The sequence below is a fragment of the Triturus cristatus genome, chromosome 2_1 (assembly GCF_964204655.1).
Source record: "Triturus cristatus chromosome 2_1, aTriCri1.1, whole genome shotgun sequence".
NCBI lineage: Eukaryota > Metazoa > Chordata > Amphibia > Caudata > Salamandridae > Triturus > Triturus cristatus.
Window position 1 is genome coordinate 386822982 of NC_140581.1, and position 15278 is coordinate 386838259.

Below are 15278 nucleotides of genomic sequence, written 5' to 3' on the forward strand. Positions count from 1 at the left end.
AGGTGGGGCGCTACGCTCCGCTCCTACCCTGAAAGTCTCGGGGGGATTCGTCAAGCGGGGGCTGAGATAAAAGGGGGGTCCCAAAACGCGTTTTTCCCATGCATTTTTCCATAGGACCTTTAGACAAGGCTACAGCCCGAACGGCTGAACAGAATTACTAGAAATTTGGCAGAGAGGTAGTCGCTTGGTCGAGGAAGTGCCTTTTGTAGGTTTGGTGTAAATCTGTTCAGTAGGTCCTGAGAAAATAGCATTTAAATCAATATATATATCTGAGCCAGCTTACGGTACGCTTACCGTAAGCTTACCGTACGCGTACGGTGGCGTGCGCGAGCGCGATTCTGATTGGCTGTTAGATCTTAGTAAACATTCGAATCGGCCGAAACCAGGAAGCGGCGGCCGCCATTTTGTGTGTTACACTCAGAAAAAAAAAAGAGTGAAAACAAGAAAAGGGGGCAAGGAGGAGAGTTACAGACCCCCTTACATTTGTGAGGGGGTCAAAGAAGGACAGAAAAGTACAAAGAAAACATTTATGGATTTTAAAAAAAATCACGGGGTACGCGTACGGTAAGCTTACGGTAAGCGTACAGAAGAAAAAAAAAATAAAAAAAGAAATGAAATGCAGATTTAAGAGTTTAGATATTAGGGGGCTCTAAAAAGAGCCGTTGTGTTTATGAAGTGATTTTTTAAGTGGTACCTACAAGTAAGTACCGATGCAGAGTCTAAGGTTCAAGAGGAAGACTCTGTTCCCTTCATCATTGAAGTGCACACCATCTCCTCTATAAATGTCTTGCATGTCATAACGCAAGTTGTTGTGGTAAATGGCACCCATACCATAGTCACGGAGGAAAGCAGAAACAGATTTGTTGACGTGCTTTCTTGCTTTGTCAATTTGCGGACAGAAATGATTGGACCAGTTCCATTTTTGCCTTTGGCATATGTTGGAAAACACAAAGGCAGTTTTAGGGAAAAGTGAAAACAGTTGTGCAAAGGTGTCCTTCATAAGCATTTCCAGACCTACCCCAGTCAAAGTGCCTAGGTCATTGCCACCACAGTGCACTATTATGAGGTCAGGGTGTTGGATTTACATGAAGGATTTCACCAATGGCATCAATTGGTGCCACTTTAACCCTCTCTGACCAATCCATTTAATGTCTACATTTGGCAAAGCAAGGTCTCTCACCATACCTGTTTTCTCTGCAAACGTTTCACTCCAGAAGACATAGCTGTGCCCTACAATCCACACTGTGAACATCTTCAAAGGAGAACTGGATGCACTCAGGAGGTGTCTTTCAGTAGAATGGCAATAAGAAAAGAAAGACAGTTTGGAAATGGAGGCATACATATTTTTTTAAAAACAAAAAGAACTGATTGGCTGTTTCATACCATTCTAGAATAAAAACTAGGCTGTATGTGTAAATTAATAGAAGCATGTTTTGTATTGGTACAAACAAATGTGTTACCAAAGAACAGTACTATGGATTTGCTGTTAGGTTTGAAAAGTCAAGCACTCTTGCTCTGTGGAATTGAAACATTGTGTGGCGAACTTCTGACCTAACTCCACACAACAGTGTTCCATGAGCTGTTGCTATGGTAGCAGGCAGAAGTCAAGTTGGGGGAAGGGTACTAGGCAGAAGTCAAGTTGGGGGCAGGGTACTTTTGGAAAAGGGTTGGTTTTCAACCAATAGAAATGTGTGATTACATTTGAAAAAAAGGGGGAAGCACTGAGATTTGAAACTTACATGTATATGTGTGGAAAAATAGAGGGAAAGTTTGCCATTATCTGGTTCTGCTGAGAGGAGAGAGGTGTAGAGAACAGAGATCCTGGCTCTGATAATCTGCTGTTTGAGTGCCACATTTCTTTCACAACTAACTAATTTTAAAGGTGAGTTTAGAGTTTGAGAGGGGATGTATATGGTAAATTAAGAAATGAATAATAGAATTGGAATTCCTTTTGTAGAAGTTGTGTTTATTATTTTCTGTTTTGGGAGAAATTTAAATGTGAGGAACATGTAAAATAATATGGACAATTTTTTCATGATAAATTAAGGTGTACTGGTAAAAATAAGGAATACTTTAAGGGTTTGAGGTTGCAGTCAGTAATGCAAATACATTCAGCATCACTAAGGCTGATTGCCCTTGCTGGAGTGTAGGCAGTCACCGAGGATACACTTGGTGGTGGTCTGAAAAAGCAGTTTGGACATGGGCTTTTTAAGAAAATCTAAAAAGTGGATTCATAATGTGTCAGTCTGTAAAAGTGATTTTCACTTGCCAAAAAAAAAAAACAGTAAGTGTGCATTTAAATTGGCAAAGAAATTTCGTTTTGTGACTAATGTGAAAACATGACTCTGTGTGCAAATAGGAATTACAGGCAGAGATTTATTGCGTATTGCTCTGGTGATTTCACAGTTGCATTAGATGGAAAGGGGGAGCGATTTTTTGGTGCAGAAGCAGACTCTTAGCACACACCCAGCTCCTGTCCATGTATAATCATGCACAGTATTTACAAGCGAGTGGGGTTTTCAGGTTTCAGTCTGTAATGCAAATACATTCAGCATCACTAAGGCTGGTTGCCCTTGCTGGAGTGTAGGCAGTCACCGAGGATACACATGGTGGTGGTCTGAAAAAGCAGTCTGGACATGTGCAATTTAAAAAAATCTGAAAAGTGGTTTCATAATGTGTCAGTCTGTAAAAGTGATTTTCACTTGCCAAAAAAAAAGAGCAGTAAGTGTGCTTTCAAATTGGCAAAGAAATTTCGTTTTTGGGACTAATGTGAAAACATGACTCTGTGTGCAAATAGGAATTACAGGCAGAGATTTATTGCGTTTTGTTCTGGTGATTTCACAGTTGCATTAGTAGGAAAAAGGGGGAGCGATTTTTTTGGGGAAGAAGCAGACTCTTAGCACACACCCAGCTCCTGTCCATGTATAATCATGCACAGTATTTACAAGCGAGTGGGGTTTTCAGGTTTCAGTCTGTAATGCAAATACATTCAGCATCACTAAGGCTGGTTGCCCTTGCTGGAGTGTAGGCAGTCACCGAGGATACACATGGTGTTGGTCTGAAAAAGCAGTCTGGACATGTGCAATTTAAAAAAATCTGAAAAGTGGTTTCATAATGTGTCAGTCTGTAAAAGTGATTTTCACTTGCCAAAAAAAAAGAGCAGTAAGTGTGCTTTCAAATTGGCAAAGAAATTTCGTTTTGGGACTAATGTGAAAACATGACTCTGTGTGGAAATAGGAATTACAGGCAGAGATTTATTGCGTTTTGCTCTGGTGATTTCACAGTTGCATTAGTAGGAAAAAGGGGGAGCGATTTTTTGGGGGAAGAAGCAGACTCTTAGCACACACCCAGCTGCTTACCATGTGGAATCATGCACAGTATTTAGAAGCGAGTGGGGTTTTGAGGTTTCAGTCTGTAATGCAAATACAATCAGGATCACTAAGGCTGGTTGCCCTTGCTGGAGTGTAGGCAGTCACCGAGGATACACATGGTGGTGGTCTGAAAAAGCAGTCTGGACATGGGCTTTTTAAAAAAAATCTGAAAAGTGGTTTCATAATGTGTCAGTCTGTAAAAGTGATTTTCACTTGCCAAAAAAAAAGAGCAGTAAGTGTGCATTCAAATTGGCAAAGAAATTTCGTTTTGGGACTAATGTGAAAACATGACTGTGTGCAAATAGGAATTACAGGCAGAGATTTATTGCGTTTTGCTCTGGTGATTTCACAGTTGCATTAGTAGGAAAAAGGGGGAGCGATTTTTTGGGGGAAGAAGCAGACTCTTAGCACACACCCAGCTCCTGTCCATGTATAATCATGCACAGTATTTACAAGCGAGTGGGGTTTTCAGGTTTCAGTCTGTAATGCAAATACATTCTGCATCACTAAGGCTGGTTGCCCTTGCTGGAGTGTAGGCAGTCACCGAGGATACACATGAAGGTGGTCTGAAAAAGCAGTCTGGACATGTGCAATTTAAAAAATTTGAAAAGTGGTTTCATAATGTGTCAGTCTGTAAAAGTGATTTTCACTTGCCAAAAAAAAGAGCAGTAAGTGTGCATTCAAATTGGCAAAGAAATTTCGTTTTGGGACTAATGTGAAAACATGACTCTGTGTGCAAATAGGAATTACAGGCAGAGATTTATTGCGTTTTGCTCTGGTGATTTCACAGTTGCATTAGTAGGAAAAAGGGGGAGTGATTTTTTGGGGGAAGAAGCAGACTCTTAGCACACACCCAGCTCCTTTCCATGTATAATCATGCACAGTATTTAGAAGCGAGTGGGGTTTTCAGGTTTCAGTCTGTAATGCAAATACATTCAGCATCACTAAGGCTGGTTGCCCTTGCTGGAGTGTAGGTAGTCACCGAGGATACACATGGTGGTGGTCTGAAAAAGCAGTCTGGACATGGGCTTTTTTAAAAAACTGAAAAGTGGTTTCATAATGTGTCAGTCTGTAAAAGTGATTTTAACTTGCCAAAAAAAAAGAGCAGTAAGTGTGCATTCAAATTGGCAAATAAATTACGTTTTGTGACTATTGTGAAAAGAAATGTAGTAATATATTTAAATAAAATAAAGGATTTTTTTAAAAGTTTTTTTCAGGTATTGCTGAAGAGCAGTGGACAAAATTTAAGATGCCTACAAAATCCAGAGTTCAAAAAACGCACACAAAAAACCTATATTTGAAGACAACTAGAGGACCAAAGTTAGTAGAAGATGCTCATGTTGGGAAAAAGAAAAAATCTTCTGGTAAGCAGAAAAAACAATTTCTAAAAAATATATTCAAAAGAATGAAAAATGTACAAAATGTCTGTACTCGAAAGGAAGATTTGAACAAAAAAGGAGAGGAAAAAATTGACAATTTAGTTAATGCAAATATACCTTCAGCAACTGAAAAGATTTATATAAATAGAAAAACAGCGTTTAAAGAGATACGTAGAAAAATGTTTCAGAGAAGAGTTATGTCCAATTTGATGAAGGATGTGAAGAAATATAAGAAAAAGACAAAGTTTTATAAAAGAAAAAAAGAAATAGAAGCCATTGCAGCAAAGGCATTAGAATTAAAAAGGAAACTATTCATTTTAATTTTGAATAGGATGCGTACATTAGACAAAATGGTTAATGTACTGAAATCACATAGCAAAAGGAAAAGAGTAGTGAACAGAACAAACTTGTGTAAAGTGTTTTTAGGAAAGTGGATGCATAGTTCAAGTAGTGAACCTTTTTTTAATGAAGAGAGCTATTTTCAAAGTAATAGTTTTCTGCATGCAGTTGACACCAGAGGTCGTTCTTACGAAGTAAAAAATGGTTGCATAATGGAGAAGGAGATAATGGTTCCAAGAGATGAGGTACAAGTGATGGCAGATGAGGCTATGGGGAGACGTCCTAAAGCCCCAGTGTACACTTGGAATTGTAGTAGTATTTGCACTGTGCGTCAGGAATCTATTGACAAATTTCGAGAGTTTCTAAGAGAATACAGTAAAAAAAGTATAAAACAGAAGATTAAGGTGCTTCAAAGTCTGGATCCATGCAGAGTGAGAGAGAATACTGGTTTGCAGGGTCATTCTCTGGCTTGTCTATCTAGAAAAGTGTGCAATAGTGTTTTCCATCATTTTAGGATGCTGGCTGTTCATCATACTGAAATGAGAAAGTTTGTGAGACGGTTGTATTTTGCCAAAAGTCCAGCAATAAAGTTAAATGAATTGAATAGGGCTCTGTTCCGAGGAACGGTATCAGATGTAGAGAAGGTTGTGGATGAAATTCAGTTTTGTTACTTTGGTCCTGAACAAAACAGTGCAGAGAAGGACACAGTAAATGAGGAAGAAGTGGAAGAGAATGTAGAACCCTCTGTAAGTAACACATTTAATGATCATATAACAAAATTTGCAATAGTCTCTAATGAAAGACTAAATTTTACTTGTATTTGTTGCCGCAGAACTCATTATAGAAAACAAACTAGGAATGTTGATCTCTACAGAAAGAGTGAAAATGAAGATAATTATAAGTGGAAGGATTTTGCCACATATATATTTCTAGAAAATTGTTTTGATTTGGGTGAAGATCAGCGTATTTGTAAATACTGATACAACAAGTTAGAGGAAAATAGAATGCCGACCAGAGCTGTACATAATAATTTAGAATTGGATGCTATTCCTGCTGAACTTTCTGAATTAAATACATATGAGTCTATACTCATTCAATGTGTTCATCCGTTCCAGACCATAGTACGTATGGAGCCCAAAACTGGTAAATTGCCTCCTTCTGATTTACTGAGAGGTTTAAAAGGAAGAGTGGTGTATTTGCCCTTGGATTTGAAAAAAAATATGGAAACTATTGATGCGGATACTTTGGAAACTGAACCATTAATTATTCTGGTTAATGGTGTACCTACAAAGAATAAGAAGATTTGGCAGGAGCTGGTAGATGTGCGGAAAGTACAAAGAGCAAATTTGTATTTGAAAAGGAATAACAAATGGTATGAATCAATTTATATAGAAGAAGAAGAAGAAGAAGATTTACAAGAAGACACAGAAACACCAACTGGACAAATTGAAAAAGTGGACAAGTCAAAGGAAGAAGAAATTTATGAACATTTTAGCATACATCCTCTTCATTCAAAAGAAGTTATGGGAGATAATATTGATCTCTTTCAGATGAAGAAAGCAAAAGGAACTCCCGTGAGTGTATGGGAGGAGAGCTTGGAAGCTCGATGTTTTCCCCAGCTGTTTCCTAAAGGAAAAGGAGGACGATACGATGAACGTCCAGAACAGATTCCAGCTTCTGAGTATCGGACTACAAGACTATATGCTGAAGATCCCAGATTTCGACAAAGTATTCCTTATTTGTTCCATCTTTTATTTGAAAGCGACTTGTCTGCACTGTCTTATGCAGTAAATCACATTTTAAAAAGTGGAGTACATTTACAAAATGTGTCTGCTAAAGATTTTATGGAGAAAGTGCAGCACCGAGATGATCATTTGGAAACACAACTGATCAATCTGATGGCTTGTCAGCGTGGGACAAATGAATATTGGTACCAACGCCATGGTGAACTAAAATGCATGTTACGGAATTTAGGAACACCAACATGGTTCGTTACCCTAAGCTGTGCGGAGTACGCTTGGGATGATTTACTGGATTTTCTACGAGAGGCAAATTCAAACATTAAAAACATTGAATACAAGACAGCAGGAGAACTGTGCTCATTGGATCCGGTTAATGTTTGCAGATATTTCAATCATAGATTTGAGGCTATGATGTCCTTCATCTGCAATAAAAAAAATCCACCTCTTGGAGAAGTAGTAGATTTCTTTTGGAGAAAAGAGTACCAGGCAAGAGGTGCTCCTCATATTCATATGCTGTTGTGGATCAAGGATGCCCCAAAGTTTGGAACAGATACTGATGAAGCAGTGTTATCTTTCATTGAAGAATATGCAACATGTGCTATACCAAAAAGCACAGAAGAGAAAAAGTTAAAGGAGCAAGTTTTACGTTTCCAAAGTCATCGGTGTGGAAAATACTGTCGACGGAAATACAAGAGCAAAGATAAATACTACACTAAATGTCGATTTGGATTTCCTAGACCTGTTCTTTCAAATGGAAGAGTCAACAGTTTTATGTCAGCTGTGAGACATACTATCACAAGGAAATCACCTAAGAATACCTACAACCTAAAAAGAAAAGAAGAATCCAAAAATATAAATGACTACAACCCAGTCATTTTATCCATGTGGAACGCTAACATGGATATACAGTATGTAGCTGACAATTCCATTGCTGTTGCTCGATATGTAACGTCTTACATTACGAAATCAGAAAAAACAGAATTGAAGGAAATGTGGGAAGAGATTTCTCACGAGAAGACTGTCAGTAAGAAGCTGTACAGTTTCAGTTTGAAGATGTTATCGCATCGAGAAATTGGATCCTACGAATGTTCAGATAGGTTATCTTCTGCAAGTCTCTACTCGAAGTCAAGAAGAATAATTTGGGCAAGTTTAGGCCTTGCAGCAATGAGAAATCGGGTACTGAAATCTGTTGGAGAAATTGAATATTTGGCCGAGAATGACCCAGAAAGTACAGATATTTTGAAATCAAACATGTTGGACACATATTATCCCAAGAGAAGTCAACATCTGGAGAACATGTGTCTCTATGAAGTGCTGCAGAACTACATTTATTCACGGAAAGCCGCAGAAGACATCAACAATGGAAAATATAAAGTCGTTGGTGAGGAAGGATGTTTGGTGAAGCAAACAAAAGGAAGTTTGATAAATCACAGGAAGCTGAGTTGCGACACTACTGACAAGAAGGAATTTTACTACTTGGCTCTTTTACAGTTGTTTAAACCATGGCGTACAGAGGATGAACTACTGGGAGAATTTCAAAGCTATGAAGATTCTTTTAATGCTTGCAAAGACAGCATACAATGCAGTACATTCTCAAGTTATCTGCAAATGTTAAATGAAGAAATTGAACAGGAAACTACAATTGCAGCAGAAATAGCTAGAGACAGTTCTCAGGACAGCCAAAGTTCAGGAACACTCAGTCAAGATCCCCTAGGACAACCAATCGTTGAAAATGAAGCATCAATAGCCATGAATGAAGTGGAAACGGCTATGAATCAAGCTCAAGAAGAATTTATAGACTTAGAAAATTTGGAAAGACAACTGAATCAAGAGCAGCAACAAATTTATGAAGAGATCAGAAGCAAAATTGAACACGGATTTCTACATGAAAAAAAAGAGTGCTCATGCACATCATTTCATCCAATCAGGATGTATGTAAGCGGACAAGCTGGAACTGGAAAAAGGTTCCTTATAAAAGTCATCAGAAGCTACCTACAGCAAAAAACAGATTCTACTTTGTCTTGTGTGGTTACTGCTCCAACTGGGTTAGCAGCATATAACATAAAAGGAATCACTTTACATCGTTTGCTAATGTTACCAGTGGAGCATGAGAACAAAATACAATACAACAAGCTAACTGGAGAAGCATCCTTGGAAGTTTCAAGAGTATTGAAGAAGATGCAAGTTCTCATTATTGATGAGGTGAGCATGGTATCAAACTTAATGCTTGCCTTTGTGCATTTAAGAATGCAGCAAATTTTGAAGACAGACTATGACATGTTATTTGGTGGAAAACACGTCATAGTTTTTGGAGATCTTTTGCAACTTACTCCAGTTAAAGGACAACCAGTGTTTAGTACTGTCACACATGAAGACACGAAGAAGTCATTGGGAAGCATCGGAAATACAAATATTTGGTCCTTCTTTGAGTACAAGGAACTTACTACTAATATGAGGCAAGCAAGCGATGAAGAATATGGAAGTATTCTGAAAGATATCAGAATTGGACTACTCACAGAAGTTGGCAAAAAAGCATTACAGAGTCGGCTGCTACATAATTTATTTCCAAAGGAAGAAATAGTTGCAGAGAAGATATACAAGAACATCGCAGAAAACAAAAGTGTCATCTGCTTAATGCCAACTCTACGTGAATGCTCAATATTTAATGAGGAGCTTTTGAAATTGGAAAAGGAAGAGATCAGGAAATTGGAAGCAGTGGACAAAATTGAGGATGGAAGAATTACTGTCACAGTAACAGGCAAACTGAAAAATAAATTGGACTCACTAGAGAAGAACATCTCCAAAACAGCTGGATTAGAAAAAAATCTATATGTTTGCATGAACTGTAGAGTATTTTTAAGAAGAAATTTGGATGTTGAAAAAGGTTTAGTTAATGGAGCTATGGGAAGAGTTGTGGGTTTTATTAATTATCAGAAAAAAGATGGAATTGAATGTTTAAAAATAAAATTTGATCAGATAGAAGAAGTTAAAGATATTTGTCGTTGTACAGTTCGTTTCATGCTTGTGAAAGACTTATATGTACGTAGGAAGCAGTTTCCGTTTTCTCTAGCATATGCTGTAACTATTCACAAGTCTCAAGGATTGACTGTAGATTGTGCATTTGTGAACATTGGTTCAACTGTATTCAAAGAAGGTATGGCATATGTTGCTTTGTCACGAGTGAAAACATTATCAGGTTTATTCATGATAGACTTTGATGATTCAAAAGTTAGTGCTGATACAAACTGTGTAAAGGAGTATAATAGATTAAGAAGAAGCTATGCTCCTCATTTAGGTCAGTATCCTGTGTTGGAGAAACGTGTAGTTTCTCGTAAAAGAAAAAATGAGAATATCTGTAATGAAGATGTAGAGAAGAGGAAAAAAAAGAGGAGTGATGTAATTGCAAGCAAAAAGAAAAAGGAAAATGAAGAACAGGTTGTAGGATGTCATTTTGAAAATAGCTCTGGTGTCAACTGCTACGCAAATGTAGTGCTGAATGTTGCATTTTATCTGGAAAGTTTGCAAGAGCAGATAATAGTAAATCAGGGAAAAAGATTCTGTTCTGAGCTGAGTCTCCTTTTTCAAAAGCTGAGTAAAGATAAAACTCAAATAGAAAGTGCTACTGAAATTAGAAAACTTTTAGATATATGTTCAGGACGAACACAGTTTTCTCAAAATGTACAGCAAGATGCACAGGAATTCTTGATGTATTTTCTTCAGGTACTGGAAGAAGAAGGGGTTCCCATTGAAAATGTATTTGGTCTCTCTTATAAATGGGAACATAGTTGTGAAAACTGTTATAATATATGTGGCTCTAATGTTGATAATGAAAGGTTTATTTATTTGACATTGCCAGACAGTAAAACAGTCACTTTTGCAAAATTAGTTAAAGATGCTAATCATAGCATGAAATGCGGTGAGTGTAAATCTGACATGTTTTCAACATTAATTTTAAACGAATACGGAAAGTATGTAATTTTAATGATGCAACGATGTAGAGCTGATGGTTCAAAATTGGATACTTTAATAAAGAAGTTTACAGGACAGCAATTATCAATTTCAGGAAAAACTTTTGTAACTGTTGCAATAATTTTCCATGATGGACCTACTGTTACTTCTGGACATTACACAGTTTATCTTAAATGTGAAAAAGGCTGGACACTGTGTAATGATTCCCAATTGATTTTCAAACAACGTTTGCCTTTTGATTTAGCAAATTCCTATCTAATCTTCCTGAAACCTAAATTTTAGAGAAACTTGGCAAGATCTGGACAAAATAATTTTACCATTTTACTGGATTACCATTGGAAATTTCTAAAAAAAAGATTTTTTAAATTATCATTTGGCCTAATGGAAAGATAACCAATTGTAATGTTGACTTTTTTAATTTTTAATGAAACTTTCAAAAACCAATAATTTAGAGATAATCGGTAACATCTGCACAATTTAAATTTTGGAATGTTATTGGAGTGCCATTGGAAATTTTTTCAAAAATGATTTTAAAAATTACTATTTGGCCATGCGGAAAAGTAACCAATTCTATTGTGGACTTATTAAATTATTAAAAAAAAATTCTTGAACCAAAATGTTACAGAGAATCGGTGAGATCTGGACAAATTAAACTTTAGAATTTTATTGGATTACCGTTGGAAATTTAATCCAAAAATTTTTTTAAAATTACTATTTTGCCTAAAGGAAATGGAATCAGATGTATTGTGGAGTTATTTGAGATATAATATTGTGATTATACTTCTGAAACAAAAATATCAGACGGTATTTTAAAGAAATAAGTATTGTTTTTTGATGATATTTTTTTAGAATATTATGCATTTCTGTAATGTTAAGTTTAAGTGAGAAGAGATTCTGGGCTTTTTTAATACAATCTTTGAGATTGTTATTTTTTTTTTGCCCGCTGTTAAATGATGAATGCAATTGCTTTCACAATTTAAAGTGAAATGCAATATATTCTGAAAACAGCAAAAATAAGGCAAAAATATTTTTTAAAAAATATGTAAATAAGAGTACTGTATTTTAAAATTTATAAAAAATATTAATACTTTTTTCTTTTTTTTCATATTGATATAGAAAATTTTCGAAAACTAGACCCATTTTAAAGGAATTTTTTTTTTTAAATAACAAATGAATAAATATTTTTTTGAGTGGGTATGGTAAGTCAATAATAATAATTGTAGTGTTTCAAAGTCCTTGTAATGTGATTATTGATTTTTAGTGTTTTTAAAAAAAAAATAAAAAAAAATTACGCGCACCGTACGCGTACGGTAAAAAAAAAAAAAAAAAAGTTTTTAAAAATATCTATAAAAAAAGATGAAAGATAAGGTTGGCTCTTAAAAGAGCCGTTGTGTTCATGCAGGGAGAGAGGAAAGAAAGAATGGGAAAATTAGTCTCTGTGACAAGTGTGCTGATCTAGTTTGAGGTCCACTAGGGAAACACTGGTCTCCCTATGACAAATTAGATCATGACAAGAGGCACATCGAATATCAACCCTCAGAAATCGAGGGTTAATTTCCAGAGGGCCAGCAAAAGGAGATGCTCCCCCCACAGATGAAGGGCTCACCTGACCTGCAGAAGAAGGAGTCAGCCCTGCAGATGATGGTCCAGGCTGAGCTGCTGTGGATGTGCTTGGTTGACTTTCTGAAGGGTTACCTCCAAAAAGTCGAGCATGTGTCCTTCTGTGTACATCCTTGAGGTGTCTCTTCATGGTATGATTCCCAAAGGAATACTTCCTGTCAGGATTACCTCTTGAAAGTACACGCTTACACAGCTTGCAAGTTACTAAAGGTGCATTTACCTTTTTCTGGCCTTCAGGAAAAGTAAAATAATCCCATACATAAGAGGTCTTTTGTTTCCTCGCTCTCTGCCTCAAGGTAGTGCTGCTAGTGCTAGCCTCACTCTCAGAAGAGCTCTGCTGGTCTGCCATCGTATCACAAAGACAACCCAGCTCCTTCTCCTAAGGGATCACAAGCAGAAATGAGGGGAATGGGTGTGGTGTAGGAGAGTTCTAGAACTGAAAGTAGTTTCAACCAATCAAAAGTTGTGTTTCATGATCACATGACCTACCGTACGCTTACGGTACGCTTACGGCAAAAGTGCGCATGCGCGTAAAAAAGACACGCGCTTGCGCGCATGCGCATAACAGTCACTACCCGACACTTCCGCGTAACGTGCGCGTGTAGTGTACACGCGTACGCGTCCCACGCGGAGTACGCGCGGCTACGCAAATTGCGTAACTATACGCAAACAGCGTAGAAAAATTACGGCCGTTGCGTAAACCGTACGCTTACCGTAAGCTTACGGTACGCGTACTAAAAAAAAAAAAAAAAAAAAAAAGAAAAAATGTATTGCTAATAAATTTTACCTTTTTGTATTATAAAATATTTTTTAAAAAACATATTATAGAATTTTAAAAATTTAACCACAGTCTTAAAAAAAGGATAGAAAATTTTTAAAAAATATATGTAAAAAAAATAGAAAAAAATACATAACTTAGCATTTAAAAAACCGTACAAATTCACTGAAAAAACCATAGGTTTCACACACGTTATAGTTAGGAATTTGCATTTAAAAAACCTTGCTAATTCAATGAAAAAACCATAGGTTTCACACACGTTATAGTTAGGAATTAGCATTTAAAAAACCTTAGAAATTCAATGAAAAAACCAAAGGTTTCACACACGTTATAGTTAGCTGGACATTTTACTCGTAAAAAACCATTGAAATTCCCCTGTTATAGTTAGTTAAGCTAACTATAACTCGCGCGCCCGCAATGCACTGCTGATGACGTCACATATTACATCACTCATGACATGGTCAGTGACATCACTCATGACATCACTGATGACATCTCAAATGACATCACTGATGACATCACTGATGACATCATCCTTGTGATAGAGTGGCAGACCTCCTCTCACCCTAATATAACCTTTGATACACACATTCATAAATAGAGACTAAACTTTTCAAAACAATGGACATACCAATACCAGTTACAACAACCTCTTCAGTAATTCTAAGATCCACATACACATCCACTCATTCACCAACAGTCCTATACAGTCACTCATACATGTACTCACTCATCATATGTACTCATACACCTATACATCCTGTTACACAATGCCACTCATCCGTAGAGTTACTCACACACATAGTCACTCATGCTAATAAAGAATCAAACATCCATTTACTTGCATATACAGTTATACACACACCACCACACTTACTTCTACAAAAACTTACACATACTTAGTCTTTTAAACAATCACTTATAGAAACACATACTTATTCATACAGGAACTCTTTCAATCTCTCACTCTCACATATACTCACTTATATACACCAATAGTCACATATACTAGTTTAAAACATATGTAGTTACTCATAAAAACACTGTAGAGACAGTCATTCACTCACTAACACACCCATACACACACTCATCCACCCATGCAGTCCTGCACACATACTATCTTCAACACATACAAACAGTAAGTCACTCATTCATGCACCTATGCACTACGTAATACCCCCCATCGAACCATAAAGACATCAGACACTTATACTGATACCCAAAAAACCAACTAATAACCTATATAAACACTCATGTAGCTGCTCACCAACCCATGCAGCCACTTATACACAAAGTGAAAGACTGATACAGATATATACATATTTAAACATTACTCACTAAGCCATGTATTCACTATGATACACCTAATCAGTCAGTAATACAATCAATTTTTCAAAAACAAATCATCCATTTAGACACTTATATACCCATTTATTCTTCCATCGACCTTGAGATATACATATATAAACCATATTTAATTTTCAGAAAAACACACATTCACTGGATGATGTCATCAGTGATGTCATCAGTGATGTCATTTGAGATGTCATCAGTGATGTCATGAGTGATGTCACTGACCATGTCATGAGTGATGTAATATGTGACGTCATCAGCAGTGCATTGCGGGCGCGCGAGTTATAGTTAGCTTAACTAACTATAACGGGGGCATTTCAATGGTTTTTTACGAGTAAAATGTCCAGCTAACTATAACGTGTGTGAAACCTTTGGTTTTTTCATTGAATTTATAAGGTTTTTTAAATGCTAATTCCTAACTATAACGTGTGTGAAACCTATGTTTTTTTCATTGAATATATATATATATAAAACATTTACATTTTATAGAAACACACATTCACTGGGTGATGTCATGAGTGATGTCATGAGTGATGTCATTTGAGATGTCATCAGTGATGTCATCAGTGATGTCACTGACCATGTCATGAGTCATGTAATATGTGACATCACCAGCAGTGCATTGCAGGCGCGCGAGCTATAGTTAGCTCAACTCACTATAACAGGGAATTTCTCTGGTTTTACATGAGTCGAATGACCAACTAACTATAACGTCCCTGAAACCTAT

At 36.7% G+C, this 15278-nt stretch overlaps 1 long non-coding RNA gene across 1 annotated transcript in view; it reads right to left on the minus strand.

Moving 5' to 3' along the window:
• LOC146865351 (uncharacterized) overlaps window positions 1-15278 on the minus strand; it is a 1546523-nt gene that overhangs the window by 972955 nt on the left and 558290 nt on the right. The window lies entirely within an intron of this gene.